At 36.6% G+C, this 13760-nt stretch overlaps 1 pseudogene; it reads left to right on the top strand.

Moving 5' to 3' along the window:
* Positions 1 to 12370: 12370 nt before the first annotated feature.
* Positions 12371 to 13300, top strand: LOC107160680 (annotated as a pseudogene).
* Positions 13301 to 13760: the final 460 nt, after the last annotated feature.

The following is a 13760-nucleotide window of genomic DNA, read 5'->3' on the forward strand; positions in this document are numbered from 1 at the left end:
GCTAACAGAGATTTGTTTTACTTATGAACCATCTTATGGTTTTTCAGAGGGAATTTTCAATAAACCTTTTCACCCTTAAAGGAGAATGTAGTTCTGAACACTCTAAAATTATTGAAATCAAACTACAGAACATAAAGCTTATTCCTTAATTTAAAAAGTAGGTTCATAAAGTAATCATATTTTGTAGATCTATAGGATGTGAGGCTGTATGAAACCTAGGATATGATTCATATATGTATTTACGATCACCATAATCTGAAGTTTCCTGTGGGAATGATCCATGAAAAAAGTAAGTCAAATTTAGAGAATAATTTTTCAAAAGGTAATTAAACAACAGAATCAAAGAAAGATATCAATTAAGTTATATAATTCAAACTACTTTACTGGAGAATTTGATAAGTTCTTTTGGAGAAACTAAAATAGTACACTGTTTAGTAGGAAAAAAAATAGAAACAAAAATGTCTCTATAATTCTAGGTGAGCTTCCATATCCTGAAAACATATTTATGTTTCCATCTTGTATTTGACACAAATGTCTAGGGCTGGTCATAAAGGACCCCCTACAGCGCCTGAAAGTCAGTACAGAAGTGAAAAGCTGCAAGGTTTTTAATATGGATTTGTCTCTTCACCCATCACTTTCTGAATTTGTTATATGTATTTACATGCTTACATATTATATTATTGTATTTTTTTCTGTCATGGTAATCAAAATACTTAAAAATATTAATATTTTTCTTCTTTCCAAAACTTCACCATCTGAAATAGCAGTGGCCATATTTGTATCATAAACAATGCTTTTTGAGTGATTACAGCTGTACAGAGACCTTACCTTGCAAGTGCACGGGCCCGTGGGCTTGCATGGCCTTTGACCAACGTACACTGTGTGCTACAGCAGTGTAGAACGGGCTGAGTCTGCTAGAGAGCTATTCCTTTGTAAATCAGTAGCATAAAGGAAGTCAGTCCAGGGGAATGGTCAGTCAGTAAAGCCACCAGGCTTTAACTACTGTGCAGGAAGTAATGCAATTGCTCCTAAAAGGGTATAAAGTTGAAGATATAAAGTTCCAAATCAAAAAAATTGACACCAGTGATTTGGATGACTACTGACTTAGTGAAAGGTAGTACAACAAGCTGATTTCTAACACTACACGACAGTGGAAAAATATTGAGATTGGAAAGCAGTTTCCAGAGAAATTGTTGCATTTGATTGTCCTTTAAAGCCCAGTACATAGTAATGGGTGAATTTAAATCATTATGTCACAGTAGAAAAGCAGCTTTGTCAACAATTTCTAGGGTAGGTTGTGAACAAGGAGTGAGATTCAGGTTTGTGACAGGGAGGGATGTGGGATGGAGCTAGACCCAGATTGCAGGTAGAGGGAGTAGGACCCCTTGAACATCACCCACACTATGAAATTAACAGCAGCCTACCTGTGTCTGGCCATCCCCCTTCCCGACCATGGGAGACACACACATTTCCAGAGGAGCTGAGGCAGGCTCAGCAGGAGGTCACGTTTCTAAAGGTGAGTGTGGTTAACCTGTCAAGTTGCTGAGGAGGACCCAGATTTGCAGAGGGCAGAGGAAATGACAGTGTAGGTGATGTGAGAATGAACTAGTCTGAGCTACTGCAGAAGTGCTACAACTATGAGCAAAACCTTTCTTTTAAGATATACAGGCAGTATCTTTTTGTACACTTGTGATGCCATTGAAAAGAAAGGAATAAAATAAAGTGTCAAGAAGAGGAAAGCAAATTATTGTATAGACAAAGGAATCTTCAACTTTGTGCTGCTGAACACAGAGTAAAATCATTTATGTAAAATGATATTGACTAGTCATAAACTTCAGGTCAGTTTGTCAAACTCTTGTAGCTACAGTTGAGAGAAATCAGTGACGTCACATACTGCTGACAAGAGCAACAGTTAGTCCAATATCATATGCACAAACTTGTCCATCAAATATTGGCAAAAGTGAATCCCAAGATCAACCGACCTAGATGCTGCCTGAACTGTGTACCTTCCATGTATTATGTGTGAAAATGTCTGACATTTTATATGTGGTCATAGTCTGTTGGTTGATCATTCTTTCACACTTATGAAATTGGGAAAAATGTTATGTATGGAGTTTGTCCTGAAGATCAAACTTCTTTTTTAAAAATCAAGAATAGGCTAACTTTAAATGAGAGACATTAGAAGCCACTGGAAAACACCCCTTTTACTAAGATTATTAATGAAAATAGAACCATACAAGACAAAACCTATGACATTCATGAAGCACTACTAAGGCAGAAGGTGTTGCACTAAATGCCTCCATCAAAGAAGCAGAAAGTCTAAGTGCAGACCCTTACCACAACAATATAAAAAGACACCCACACGTATAAAAAGCAGTTGGAAAAGAAATGATAAAACATTGAATCAGAAATAAGAAATCAACACTAAATACCAATAAAAAATATCAATGATACAAAAGGTTGTTTGTGAAAATAGAAACAAAAGTAACAAATCTTTAGTTATACTAACATTTAAAATGCTCCAAATGAATAAAATATCAGAAAATTAAAAGGAGACCTTTTCACTAATGCTACAGAAATGCTAAGGCCTACTAGCAACTCTTATCAACAAACACATATCAACATATTGGAAAATCTACAAGAAAGCATTAAATTTGGGACAAATATAACATACCAGAACTGAATTATGAGAAAATATAAGACCTGCACATCAATATGACCAATAAACTTGAATCAGGAAGATCAGTTTTCGGTAAAGAAAACTCCAGCAGCTCATGGATTCACTACTGTTCTATCAAACATTTAAAGAGAAGTTTCACCATGTCTTCTGAAAACATTCCAGGGAACTGAAATGAACTTGAACTCCTCAAGTAACGTTCCACAAAACCTTTATTTTCCTAGATCCAGACAACTACACAACAATACAGTCTCAGGAATAAGCAGGTAAACGACGCTGTGAGGAGAGTAATGCAAAGACAGTTGTTCTCAGGGAAATGATAAAGCTGCCTTTAAGCATCATCCTAATTTCTCTGAGTGAAATTCAAGATTCGGTCAAATGTTCTTCATATCTGGGTGACACAAGTTAAACTGCCTACTCTAATGTCACTTTGTTTGACTCTGAGATTTTTTATTATTTGATTTTTTTCATTTACCTATTATTCCATGAATCCTTTATACAATGTGTAATTTAATCAATGTATCTTTTAATGAGTAAATATAATTTAATATATTTGTTGAAATCATTTGTGGAGGCATGCACTAAAGATTCATAAAATACATTGCAGTACCTGTATCAAGTACTATCACAGAGGAAAATTTTAGCAATCAAATCTGAAAAAAACTTACACTCCCATAATGTGCTATTATTCAGAGAAATGTCAAGCAAATTTCTAAGCACTGTGGTACATAACTGTATCTATCAATTTAACTACTTTGAATATATGCAATAATTAAATCCTAAAGAAGTTATAACCAATCTATTTGGCACATGAGAAGAGTAATTCCTTGTCCATGAATAAACAGGGCCATGTTTACCACACCCTGTGTCCCGACAGTCAAATCCACCAACCAGGAAGAGCACCCAATGCTTCCTTGGCTGTGGCAGCTGACAGTCTTTTATTATGTCCATGAGTGATTCAGTATGGGGGACAAAGTCTGGAGCATGAGTTGCAGGTCAGCCCTGATGGTTTACCTCCCACACATCTTACTTCTGTGACATCTATGCTAATGTGCCAGGCCTCAAAATTATGACATGGTGGATCATTATTTTTTGACCTAAATTTCTGACTTGGGTAAACTCCTAAATTTCCCTCAGTTTACTGCACTTCTTAAAGTACATCTGTCTATACTTGTTCCCTAAAACTTTATGGCAGTGTATGCGCTCTCTGATTATTATTATTATTATTATTATTATTATTATTATTATTATTATCATTATCATCATCATCATCATCATCATCATTATTTTCATTCTTCTTTTTTTTAACCAAAGATTGAACTTAAGTTCTCATTCCCCAGTCCCTTTTTTGTGTGTTTTACTTAGACCGGAGACTTGCTAAGTGGCTTCAGGCCTTGCTTCATTGCTAATTCTGTCTTGATACCTCTGATCCTCCTGACTTAGCCTCCTTAGGCATTGTGACTGCAGGCTTTCACCACCACACCTGTCTTGTAGCAGTCTTTCATCACCTCCCACAAGATATTTCTCTCCAAGTATTCTAGTGCCCTCACTGGCATATACTTTGATAATTAGCAATAATAACTGACATATTCTTAAGAACAAGTTTATCTAGAATTACTTATATAATACAATGAGAAAAAAATATTTATATAATATCACATTCAAGATTTTAAATTACAAATTCTGAAAAACAATTTTTTTCACCATTACACTAATATGAAAATATGGAGAAAAATATAAATGTACATATTACCTAAGAAAATACAAAATAATAAACATATATGATTAATTGATGAATACACTTATTAAAGTTTTTAGGCAAGGGAATTCTTGTGGTAGGAGCAGATGAGCACCCCAACATTGACTGCTGCAGGAAGCTTTGAATTGCTTAAGAGGATCCAACCATCCCCACACTGTGTCCCATGGCTTCTGGTTCTGACTGCTCCAATGTTCCCTGCTAGAACAGAAAGACATTCAATGAACCTCAGATAAAGTCTGTACACTCCACCTTTATATGCATTTCCTCTACAACTATAGCTTACTGAATCCTAGTGAGTAGTACTGGACATTTTACATAGATGAGAGGGCTAGTTAAATTAATTTTAAATTTAATGTAAAAAGTTGAAAAGAAATTAAATTATACACACCAGTTCTTTTTTTGTATAAATGGTAATTATTTTATTTGTCCTAATTAATTAGTTTTATATGGTAGCAAAAGGCATTTTGACTCATTGTACATAATTGGAACACAACTTCTCATCCTCTGGCTGTACATGAGGCAGAGTCATGTGTGGTGCAATCACACGTGTATATAGAATAATAATGTCCTCATTCCACTGTCTTCCCACCCCACAATCTCCTACCCTAACTCCCCTCTGTCCAATTTAAAGTTTCTCCATTCTTCCCTAGCCCTCCCACCATTACAGATCAGCATCTGGGTATCAGAGAAAACATTGGGCCTTTGGTTTTTATGAATTGGCTTATTTCCATCAGCATGATTTTCTGCACCTTCATCCATTTACCTGCAAATGCTGTAATTTCATTCTTCTTTAATGCTGAGTAATATTCCAATTATATATACCACATTTATTTATACATTCTGTTGAAGGGCACCTAGGTTGGTTCCATAGTTTAGCTATTTTGAATTGAGCTGCCATAAATATTGATGTGGCTGTGTCACAATTGTTTGCCTACATTGTCCTTAGGATACAAACCAAAGAGTGGGATAGCTGGGTCAAGTGGTGGTTTGTAGGAGTTCTGCATTTGAGATTGGGTCTCTGATTAACTTCATTTTTTTTTAATATTTATTTTTTAGTTTTCAGCGGACACAACATCTTTGTTTGTATGTGGTGCTAAGGATTGAACCCAGGCCTCACCCATGCCAGGCGAGCGCGCTACCGCTTGAGCCACATCCCCAGCCCCCTCTGATTAACTTCATGACTGTGGCATGCTTGGTGGATAGGAATTTTCTGTGCAAAGGTGCAGAATGCCTGGCTGCTGGAAAACTTCCATGTTAAAGACAAAGGATGCCTGGCCACTCTAGTAATGCTCTTCATGAGGGTTTCCATCTTGATCTTAGGCACATAGCTCCTGGGAATAGAAGAATTTGCTGACTAGATAACTACAATGTTTCATCAAGCTCCTGTGCTCCTGGAGCTGCCCACCTAATAGTAACTTCAGACAATGGACTTTCTGGAGAGCTGCACAAAGCTCCTGACATCACAAATTGTAACTGTGAAATGTAACTGCAGAATAAGCGACCTCAGTGATACTCCAAACAATAATGTGGTTATGGTACTAACGACCTAATGTAACCTATTGATATAGATAAATGTGGCAGCTTACACAAAGAACCACTCTGTCATTCTAAATTTTCTGCAGAATCTCGATAGTGATTTCCAGAGTGTTTGCACCAATTTGCAGTCCCACCTGCAATGTATGAGTGTACCTTTTCACCCACCACCTCGACAATGCTTATTTGTATTCTTGATAATTTCCATTCTGATAGGAGTTTTAATTTACATTTCTCTAATTGCTACAGATGTTGAACATTTTTCACATATTTGTTGATCAATTGTATTTCCTCTTCTGTGCAGTGTCTGTTCAATTATTTAGCCCATTTGTTGATTGGATTATTTGTTTTTTTTATCTTCTCGTTTTCTTGAGTTAAGTTTTTTGAGTTCTTTATATATCCTGGAGATTAACGCTGTACCTGAGTTGCATGTTGTAAAGATTTTCTCTCATTATGTAAGATGTTTCTTCATGTTATTGTTTGTTTCTTTTCTGAGAAAAAGCTTTTTTGTTTGACTCCATTCCAAAAGTCGGCCGAAATTTTTATCATGTCAGCTTAGGCCTGGACTTCCTTAACAAGACTCCTAAAGCTCAAGAAGGAAAATCAAGAATCAACAAGTGGCATGGATTCAAACTAAGAAGCAAACACCTGTTCTATTGAAAGGTGTCCCTCTTGATGAAAGATGTTGGATATTTAACACCTGTTTTAAGATGTTTTATATCACAATATCTGGTAGCAATAGATAAAAAAAGGAAACATTGGTATAAGAATATGTGATATCTCACATCTTGTGTCAAATAACACAAAACCCTGCAGGTGCATGAGAATGGTATAAAATTTCTGCAGAATTTAACAAAAACATTTTCTTTGTGTATTAGTCATGAACAAAGAAATAGATTTTTATAGTAATATAAATTATGTGAAAGATATGTATTGGAAAGAGAGCTCTTCTGAAATATTAACTCTACCCTTTAAGGAAACAATATTTAAGAGTACTTGTTAGATCCTTTATTGTGATTGTGTTTTTTCAGTGCTTTATAGAATCAAAACTTCAGAAGACAAAAGACTTAGAACAACACATAGTTAGAAATTTGATGTGAGTTTAGCAACCACCAAGAAAATGTTGTAACTTATTCTAGAGTGTGTTTCATGGTAATGTTTATGAATATTATGCCAGAACATTCAAACTTCTCTAAGTTTTATAAAGACTTTAGAATATTTATATTAATGCCAGAGATATATTGCATTATAATAAAGCAGTTGTTTATATTAGTAGAGTTAAAATCTAAATTGGATCAGAGATTTGAAGGGATGGTTTAAGAAACTAGGGCCAAGGAAGGTGTAATTGTAATAGATACCAGCACCTAAAGAGATACTAAGCATTTCACACAGAGACATCAGGAAAGTGGCTGAGAGCATCTAAGGAATTTTTTTTCTTATTGCAGTACTGGGGATTGAACTGAGGATCATTCAACTACTGAGGCATATCCCCAGCCCTATTTTGTATTTTAGTTAGGGACAGGGCTTCACTGAGTTTCTAAGTGCCTTGCTGTTGCTGAGACTGGCTTTGAACTCACAATTCTCCTGCCTCAGCCTCAGGAGCTGTTGGGATGATATGCATGCGCCACAGTGCCTGCTGTTTTTCGTTTTTGTTCAGGTATTTTTGTCACAGCAATGCAAAGCTCATGGAAACAGGTTCTAAACATAATCATAGAGAGTGTAGAGTGTTTACCAGAGAAGTCAAATACAACAAAATATAAGGTAACAAAACAAATCAGTCAAATTATACTAGAGAATAAAAAATATGTCCACAAATAGATATGTTGATTAAAATATTTCTGGCATATGCAAATAATGGTTTTCTTTCATCTTTCAGAAATGATCAAATGATACATGCTATAAGGTGGACTAATTTCAATGATGTTACGCTCACTTCAGCCAGAATACACATCATATACTGAGCGACTTTATTTATATGAAATTTCACAAATATGTAAATTCAAAGATACAAAATACATTTAGTTTCCAGTGACTGCAAGTAGGGATTATATGGACAATATATGTAATGGGCTAGGTGGTTATTTTGAAGTAAAAATTATTTTGGAAAAGATGTAGCTGGAAATTGTACAATTATGCAGTGTGGTAATTCACACTGACATGAGAACGATAAACTGTTACAAAGGTTAATTTTAAATCATGTGGATTTCATCTTAATGATAAGAAACTTCTGCTGCTGAACTGGAGGTAGTTTTAGATGTTTCCCTCTTAAAGGTTGGTCAATGAGTTCGAGCTGTCCACCACACTTAATGTTAACTAATCCATACAAACACCTACTGCGAACTCACACTGAGGTGAAGGAGGGCAGAGACAAAAACACACCCAGTGAGCACCATCATTCTCTCCTCAGTGTCATTGGTTTCTCAATAACGACTAAAGTCAATGCCAAGCAGAGGAGTTCCCATGTGTCATCCACTGTCCATACTGGCATATGGCCAGGTCCTCTCTCCTGGGCTCTGCAGGTTCCACTGCCTGGTGGTGGGCTCAGGCCTCCTGCTGGCCCTGCAGCCTGAGCTCTGGGCTCCCAGGGGCCCTGTTCCCACTGGCCTGGTGCGATGCTCACATAAAGCAGTAGTGACTGAGCTCCCCACATCCCACAAGGCACTGGGCTGACTGGACAGATCCACCCTGGCTGCAGACACAGTGGATGGGAGAAGCCAAGGAGAGATTCGGTACTGCAACATCATGGAGAACAGGTGACACTCAGGAGTGAGTACTTGGCATTTAGAGTCCAAATGCATCTAAGATTCATAATTATTCTGCTCTGCAAATTGCAATTTCATCCAAAGAGTCAGGTAGCCCAGGAAAATTTTGTGAATTTTGAGAAGAACACAGGAAGCACAGAGAGTCCTTATAACTGCATTATGATGTTCTCGGTGGTTTCGACCACTGCAATAGGAACACAGGGACCCTGGGGACATCTGCATGGTGTATGGAAGTAAAGTGTGTAATAGTTCTTTGTGTTGCTTCTTGTTGGTTTAAAATTCTTTTCTTCAGATTACTTTAACTATTAGTACACTTGGATAACGCCCAAAGTAGTCTGCACAGAAATTCCATAGAATACTAATAAAAACATTCACATTAAAACAACAAGAATAAAATGCAAAACATGGTATAGGATAGATAGGTAGATAGGAATGATTTTATATATCTGATACACATGCACCTAAGTCAATAACTATGGGAAAAAATATTTAATGTGGTAGGCAATATTCTTTGAAATATTTTGAACATTAATCTTATTTCTTTTGTTCACAGAAAATGTTTTCAATTATATATTGTTTGTTTGTTTGGTGTCAGGGATTGAACCCAGGGCTGCCTAATCATTGAGCAACATCCCAGCCCTTTTGAACATTTATTCTGAGACAGGGTCTTGACAAGTTGCTGAGGCTAGCTTTGAAGTTGAAATCTTCCTGTCTCAGCCTCCTGAGCTGCTGGGGTTATAGGCATGCACCACTATGCCCAAGTTTTCAATTGTATTCTTAAGTTTTTATACTAAATTTATGTTATGTATGACTATGAGGATGTGTGTATCCAGTGGAATAAATATAAAAATAATGTTGTGCAACATTTGGAAGCATATTTTTATTTTCATTAAAAATGCCTCAGTATTTTAAATGCCTTATAAGAACACTAATCAATAATTCCTAATATGGAAAATATAATTTAGAAAATAATTTATTCTTGTGTCTTCCAAACCAAGTAATATTTGCAGTTTTGAAGTGCTCTATTCATTATGTAATTCATTATTTGAAACACTATCAAGAGAAATTAAAAAGAGAAAATTCTCAGCTTTTACCAGTTACAGAGAAAGCACCTGGGCAGTCCCTCTTCATGTTCCTGGAGTTAAAACATGCTAGTTCTCCTCACAAACATTGTGCTGACTCCCACTTCTACCAATGCTTTCTGTTATTTATACCTTCATCTTATTGTTTTTATGAGAGAATTCTCTATAAGCATTTTTGCCCCTTAAATGGGAATGTAGAATTGAATCACACCAAAATATTAAGGCCAATCTATGCAATCTAAGCCATACTTTTATTTTTAAAAATCCAGGTTCAAAAAGTCATCCTATCTTTAGAATCTAATGAAATTATCTGAGGCTCTCTGTAAAAATTAGGCGGTGCTTTGTACAATTATTTTATTGTATTTATACATGACTTTGGATTGGTGCTCCATAAATGGAAGTTTTTGAAGACTGATACATGAAAAAAGAAATTCAAATTCAGAAGAATTTTTGAAACCATACCTAAATCACACAAAGGAGGGCATCAAGTAATTAATGTAACTCAAACTGGTTTGTGGAGAATTTGCTAAGTTCTATTGGAGAAGGAAAGACAGTATTTGCCTTAGTGTAGAAAACAATAATAAAGAAAGAAAATGTCTCTGTAGTTTTATGCACCTTCTAGATTTGAACCCACCTTGATGTCCCATCTGTATATTACAGGATGTCCTGAGGTGATCAACAGGAGCTCCTGTAGCTCCTGGAATCCAGGTTAAAGGGTAAAAAGTCTGGCAGATTTCCTTATTAGTCTCATCATATATCACATTCAGAAGTTTTCATATTAATTTGAATTTTTATGTAGGTATCATTTTATTTTTTCCTTCACAGTACTGAAATAATGCTTTTTAAAAAACAATCTTTGACTAAAACTCAGTATCTGCAGCAGATTTTGCCATATTATAAATCCTTAGTAAATATTTGTCAAGATTGCCTGCTTTGAAAAAAAAATCTTTCTTTCTGCACAGAAGTGGGGATATGTTATTTCAAATGAACACACACTGTATTTCTTACAGAAGTGAAGAATGGGCACCACTGATTTAGAAAGTACTCACTTGTAAATTAGTGGAATAAAGAATCTTAGTTCATGTTAGCAGTTAGTCAATTGTGCTACATTGCATTTTTTATTAACTACTATGCACGAAGTCACTTACTTGCTACTAAGAGAATAAAAAGATGAATGATACAACGTTCAAAAATCAAGGAATTTATTCCAGTGATTTGGTTGACTAGTACATATAGATCTACTAAAAAGTAAAATAACACTAACAGAAATGTATAAGAAAAATTAGAGGCTAAGAAAGGGATTTGGAGAAAAAGTTGCATTTCAGCCTCTTTAAAGAGCAGTATATAATAATGGGGAAAACTAAATCAATTATGTCTTGGTAGAAAAGAGGCTCGGTCACCAAGATCCAGGATATGCTGTGAACAAGGAGGTCACTGAAGTTTGAGTTCAGTTTTGTGTCAGGGAGGAATGGGGGATGGGGCCAGCAAAAGATTGCAGGTAGATTAAGTAGGACCCCTTGAAATTCACCAACACTGTGAAATTAACAGTAATGTTCACATGTCTGGCCACCCACCAATGACCTTGGGGGACACACACATTTTCAGAGCAGCCCAGGTGGGCTCAGCAGGAAAGTGTCTTTTCCAAGGGTGAGTGTGGTTAACCTGGCAAGGTGCTGAGATGGACTCAGGTTGCAGAGGGCTGAGGAGATAATGATTTTGGTGACAAAGGATTGAACCAGTCTGAGGTGTTGCAGGAGTGTTATAACTATGAGCAAAACATTCCTTTTAGGGTAAGCAGACAGTAACTTTTGGTACACTTATGATAACTTTAAGAAGATTGGTATATAAGGGGAAGTGTCAAAAAGAAAAGGAAAAATTATTATGTAGACAAAAGAATCTTCAACTTCATGGTGCTGAGCAATGAGTAAAAATATATTAAGGTAAAAAGTAGAAGTTTTGTAGAATGTCAGTCTCTAAAGACCTTACACTGATCTGCTGGAGAAAAAAATAGCCCCTGGGGGAGCTGAAACAGGTCTGGTGAGCATGTATGAGTTTTTATGTCCATGATGATAAAGTCTCTGAAAGCATACCTACAAAAATACTTATAAAATATAATTTGAATTATTTAGTGTGTATACAGAGGCAAAAAAGTGGTGAACTTTCATTTATGGAAGACAATGAGTTAACTAAATTACAGAGCATTAAAGAACGCACTGTCGCACAGGTCTCAAACAGGAAAGAAGGTGACCAATGCTTGCTAGTACTCTGCATGGGAGTCTCAGGAGGTCAGAGGAGGCCTGATGAGAAGCTGAGGAAAAGCTCTGAATGTCACACACAGATCCTAGGCTGCAGACCTCCACTCCTGCACTGGGAGTTGCACTATGCTTAAAAATGTTTAAAAATATCAGAGAAAAAGAGTGACCTTTCCTCTGTAGGGAAAGCTAATGCAGACTACAAGAAAACAATCTGGACATAAATATGTAAAATAATTGTATTAATTATTTTTTGCTTCCTCTCACATCTATTTATCTTACTAGGCAACCAGATTTTCCATCAAATGGCCAATACCTCCATGGTAACTGAATTTCTCCTCCTGTGCTCTCCTGATGGCTGGAATCTGAATTTTCTCTATTTCACAGTATTCCCAGTGACCTACCTGGGTACCTTGTTAGGGAACCTTCTCATTGTCACTGTCACCACTGTGACCAGAACCTGCACACACCCATGTACTTCTTCCTCAGGAACCTGTCCATCTTGGACATGTGCTTTATTTCCATCACTGTCCCCAATGCCTTTGTCAATTCTCTCACTATCAACTGGGTCATTTCAGTGACTGGTTGTGCAACACAGATCTTCTTGGTCATTTTTTGTGCATATGTAGAGATTTTGGTTCTCTCTATCATGGCCTGGGACTGCTATGTGGCCATTTGCCAGCCCCTCCAGTACCCACTCATCATGAACCCTCAGTTTTGTGTCCACATTACCCTGGCTTCCCTTCTCAGTGGTCTGCTGTATGCAGGTGTGCACACTGGGAACACATTCCGGCTGTCTTTCTGCCAGTCAAACGTGGTACACCAGTTCTTCTGTGACATCCCCTCTCTGCTGAGGCTCTCCTGCTCTGACACCACCAGCAACGTGGTCCTTCTTCTTGTCTCTGCTGTGGTCATTTGTGGTGGCTGCTTCCTTTTTATTGCCGTGTCATACATTCGCATATTTTCTGCTGTGCTGAAATTTCCCACTAGACCCAGGGAAGGCCTTCTCCACCTGCACCCCTCACATCCTCGTGGTGTCCGTCTTCATCAGTTCTGGCTCAGGTGTCTACCTGAGGTCCTCAGCAACCTCTGACACCCTCCAGGACATGGTTCTCTCTGCCTTTTACACCATGATTCCTCCCTTCCTGAATCCTCTCATCTACAGTCTCAGGAATAAACAGGTAAAGGAAGCTGTGAGGAGAGTAATGCAAAGACAGTTGTTGTCAGGGAAATGATAAAGATAACGTTTCAGCATCATGCTAATTTCATTGATCTTGGTTCTTAATTAGATACAATACTCTTCATATTTATGATTTACAAGTTACATTGTCTACCTTTCTATTACATTATTAGAAGCTGAGTTATTTCATAAGGTATTTTTCTGTTTTACCATATCATTTCCATGGCCCTATTATAGAATGTGTAATTTCATCAATGCATCTTTTAATGATTAAATATAATTCAAAATATTTGCTGAGATCACTTGTGGTTATTTATTTTAAAGAATCATCCCATATGTCAATTACCTATATCAAATTCTGACACCAAAGAAAACTCTAGGATATAATTTATTCTTATATAATTTGCTCTTATTCAGAACAGTGTAGAACCTACTTGTAAACACTGTGATACAGAATTTGTCAATTTATTTACTTTTAAAATATATTAAAAAATCAAATCCTAAAGAAATTGTAG

Source organism: Marmota marmota, unplaced genomic scaffold, assembly GCF_001458135.2.
Source record: "Marmota marmota marmota unplaced genomic scaffold, marMar, whole genome shotgun sequence".
Classification (NCBI taxonomy): Eukaryota; Metazoa; Chordata; class Mammalia; order Rodentia; family Sciuridae; genus Marmota; species Marmota marmota.